We start from the raw sequence: 4691 nt of genomic DNA, 5'->3' as shown, positions 1-4691 counted from the left end.
GATATCATCAAATTGGCATTTCATTGTTGTGTTTATGTACATCGAATGTTGACATAAATAGAAACAATGTGAAATTAGAAGACGCGTAGCGATATGTTTGAGAACATCACATAAAGCTTTCAATTTACATTGGAACACGAGTTGCTTTTCCTGATTAAAATGGATCTTGTTACAACATAAAGGGATTTTTCATGTTGTTAAATGGTTCAGTATTATGACAAAGAAGTCTGCGGGTGTCATGTATCTGACAATGTTGGTATTTCTATAAAGAACTCTGTTTTAGATGTTGATGCTTTCCAGTTGCTATAACACCTCTCAGACTGGACGGTGCCATAGCAACCGTCCATGTAAAATCTTGTTAGCATACAGTGACTGTTTGGTTGTCATTCTCGGAGTTGGCAAGTAAGTATGAAACACGTACACATTTATAGAGAACAACTTCTGGTTAATTGCATATAGCGACGTTTCGATGTGGATCCCTACAACGTTATCAAGCTGGGGTGTTACGGTGTACGAATCTACATCGAAACGTCGCTATATGCTATAAACCAGAAGGAGTTATCCATAAAGTTGTATGTTTTTCTTAGTATACAGTGGGTACAGTGAACACACTTTTTACTACAGGAGTTGAATATTTCATTTGTCTTGATCATTGTGAACGGGTTTTGGTATTTTCTTAACAAATTAGTACATGTGAAAATGTGAGTGAGTGAGAATTATTTTACGCCGCTATTAGCAATATTCCAGCAATTTCACGGCAGGGAACACTACAAAAGGGCTTCACACATTGTAGTCATGTGGAGAATCGAACCTTGGCTTTCGGCGTGACAAGTAAACGCTTAAACCACTAGGCTCACGTCTCACGAGAGACCTTTTGACTTTGAGTGAGTGAGTGAGTTGGGTTTAACGCCGCTTTTAACAGTATTCCAGTCACATCACGGCATGTCAGCTTAATGTGGGAAGAAATCCCGAAGTGATGCAGGCCTCAGACGTTTACCACTTCGGTGAAACCCATGAGCACGGGTATGGTGCTGACAAACCTAGAAACATAATCGGGACGAACCGGGATCCGAACCCACAATGATAGGTTTCTGGCGTGCGTATGGGACGCAAATTTGCACAGCGAATCGCGGCGCCTTAGACGACTGGGCCACCTGTGCCCCTAGACTAAAATCTAGTCTCTGAAATGAACATATCGTACATAAAAAAACCAGTTGTTCAGTTATCTTAATAAAAATATAATAAAAAGGAGCCCAGTGACTCTCTTCATTTTCAGATTCCTGATACTGCAGTGATCTAGACTTGCCAAACATTATAGACTTGCATGGGCTGTATTTGATATATATTTGTATCAGGGTCTGTAAGACAGACTACTGTGCCCCCTACAAAACCAATGGGGCGGTGAGGTAGCCGAAGACCCGGGATCAAATCCCCACATGGGTACAATGTGTGGAACCCATTTCTGGTGTCCCCCGCCGTAATATTGCTGGAATATAAAACCTGAATTCAGATTTGGCGTTCGCAGCCCAAAGCCCTCACTTGGTCTGGCGCTACTGTTTCCCCTTGATTTTCCCCGCGAAGCACCTCCCTGTTCCATGGCCTTGTTTGGTCTCAGCGTTCATTTGCCTTTCACCAAGAGATTACATTTGCATCGAACTAACAATTGTGTTTCTATTTTCAAATCACATGATCAACACTAACAAAAATATTCACGCGTAAAATATTGTAATTATTTGCGTAAATTACTCGTGAGAACACAATCAGTGATGAAAGAGAAATATGTTTCGCCGTTGTAAATACCGACACGTCAGTCAAACACACGCATGTCTATATCAGCTCGATCAGCCGCACGTCAATCAGCCCACAAGCCTGACACCACTCTAACCTCAACGCGAGCCGACTCGTCATTGTTTACGCTTTCCGCTCGAGGAAGACGTGAGTTCAAATCTGCGCGTGACATAATAGTAAACACAGTTGACCTATATATACACCTTCGCTAAAATATCTGGTTTTTCCGCTTCGTTCGTTCTGCCGTACATGTTGACTGTATGGATTGACCCACAACTGGGACTTATATAATACTGCTGTTTGAAATCGGGCGAACAGGTAACGATACATTATTAGATTTATATGCCGTGGCTTACATCATACCCTTTGGTATCTGGGTTAAATGCAAAATCCTTTGAACGCTGACCTATTTTGTCTATATTTAGCCAGTCCGTTTCAGAAATTCCAACATCGATGACTAAAAAGGGGCGCTGTCTCTCAAATCAGCCAATAAAACTTGAGAATTGATTTTTACCGTTTCACTGTGTGAGCAGACGACAAACGGACTGCACGCGCCGAGCAGACGACACATGCCGTGAATAATCTGTCGCTAACTGTGAAATTTATTAACATCTGAGTTGAATTGGCGATTCTTCTTCAGACTGAGCGTTCGAGTGTGAATAATTATAGTATGGCTGTTGACTGGAATGGACTAGCAGGTTTTGTTGGGGCGTCCGCCGTTGGCGACGAAGAGACGCGGGATATGGGAGTTAAACTTCGCCACATTGGGGATGAACTGTACGTCCGATACCTGCCTGTGGATCAGTTGATCGAGAGGATAGTAGAACACGTGTTGAATCACATTGGGTGGAGGAATCAAGTGTTTCAACTGATAGCTAGGATACCTGTGTTCAGGTGAACGCGTCTCTGGTAAGTAAGTCTATAACCATACATGTTAATACCATGTTAATTCATGTAAATAAACCGCCTCCGTGGTCTAGTGGTAGAGCGTCCGCCCGGAGAGCGGAAGGTCCGGGGTTTGATCCCCGGCCGCGTCATACAAAAGACGTTAAAAGATGGAACTTGTTGTTACCCTGTCTGGCGCTCGGCATTAAGGGGCTAAAATAAGGACTGGTCGGCTCGGAGTCAGTATACTGTGTCTGAGTGGGGTATTCATGTTAAACTGCGGCATGGTATCTCAGTGGGCTAGCACTATACATCGGCATGAGTCCGGACTAGTACAAGCAGCCACACACACACACGTACATCGCTATATAAGTGCAATAATCTTGGACGCGACGTTAAACCCAAGTTCACCTCACCTCACCTCATGTAAATGAAGGGACAGTAGGTTAGCCCTGTGGTTAAAGCGTTCGCTCGTCACATCGAAGGTCCGAGTTTGATTCCCCACACGAGCATTCTGTCTGGAGCTTATTTAGGTATCCCTGTTATGAAGTGGCTGCACTGTTTCCAAAAGTGGCGTGAAACCCAACTTTATTCATGTAATTAAGTAGCTAGTCACAAGGAAATATTAAAAAAACACCAAATAATACATCTTAGACTATGGGTTTTTTCTTGCGTTCTTTTTTTGTTTCAAATCGAACTAAAACATTTCATACTTTTCAATTTGACACTACATGGACACGTCATATTGTGTGGCGTAAGTGATAAAGATTTATGAATCATGATAGATGCCGGATTTTCCGTGTTTGATTTGTGATACAGACATGATCTCGTGACGACAGGAACATTCTTATAATTACTGACAGTGGCTTAGTTCGTTCACGTGATTATTATCAATTTTACCGCTACAAAATACATTTCACGTCTACTTGCTTCCACAGTTGTCAATCATGACAAATTCGAGTCTTATTTGTAATAGCTGGAAATATTGTTATGATTTTTTCATCGGCCAAAAGGCTTTGTGTACATTTCTCATTTGATCCGATGTGTATGTCCTTATTTAACACACGATTATGTCAACCTTCTTTATCCGGACCTCTCTCTCTCTCTCTCTCTCTCTCTCTCTCTCTCTCTCTCTCTCTCTCTCTCTCTCTCTCTCTCTCTCTCTCTCAAGTGTACGTTACTCATGATTCGTGTCTACGTCCCTTACAGATCACATCTAGATGAAGGAAATTCGTCTCAACCCAGGCATACAGTTTGGTTCCAGATCTCAACTCGAGGAGATAATATGTCTCAACTCCAAAAGCTTGCTGCTGTGTATGGAGTAACGCTTCCACGCTGTCAAATCAACAAATGAGAGAAATTATTCCATCGGACCCGGTTGAAAGAACAAACAAAAACTGTGCACTCTCTAAACGCTCGTCGTATTCTCCGCCGGGAATCTTGAGCGAGACGAGCATCCTAAACCCAGGCACCAGAAGCTTAGGACCCGGACTGTGCACAAGGAAAACTTAAACAAGAACAACGCTTCAAATATGTGAAAACATGGCCGAGCTGATGCTTATATATCATACCTTATTTTAGGTATTTATTTGTGACAATATTAAGTCCTTGATTTTCCTTCTTTCATGTTGTCTATTTATTTGCACGTTGTCCATGCCTGCAGATAACCGTTTGAATTACGATTTTTTAATTACTGAACGTGCGCCTAAAGCTTAACTATGTAATCGAAAAAGCATGTCTGATTTCTGTGATCTATTCGTTATGTTGTTATGTTACACAGTACAAATATAGAATGTGTGTGTGTGTGTGTGTGTATGTGATAGAGAGAGAGAGAGAGAGAGAGAGAGAGAGAGAAAGAGAGAAAGAGAGAGAGAGAGAGCGAGAGAAATTCTCGCTGTGTCATATTTAAAACAATGTCATCCCTTAACAGTTTTGGAAGGAAAGTATTTTCATAGATGACCAAAAATATGTCATAATTTAGAGAACGTTTTTAATAGATTTATATACTTGTATATGTA

General features: G+C 41.6%; 1 long non-coding RNA gene across 1 annotated transcript; it reads left to right on the top strand.

The window, feature by feature from the left end:
* The first annotated feature begins 1922 nt into the window (after positions 1–1922).
* Positions 1923–4064, top strand: LOC124131958. The gene is made up of 2 exons (XR_006860746.2): positions 1923–2697; positions 3883–4064. It is a non-coding gene; the product is annotated as an uncharacterized LOC124131958 (long non-coding RNA).
* The last annotated feature ends 627 nt before the right edge of the window (positions 4065–4691 follow it).

Source organism: Haliotis rufescens, unplaced genomic scaffold (genome assembly GCF_023055435.1).
Source record: "Haliotis rufescens isolate VD_foot unplaced genomic scaffold, xgHalRufe1.0.p SCAF_15, whole genome shotgun sequence".
Taxonomy (NCBI): Eukaryota; Metazoa; Mollusca; class Gastropoda; order Lepetellida; family Haliotidae; genus Haliotis; species Haliotis rufescens.
This window is presented reverse-complemented; position numbering and strand designations above follow the sequence as displayed.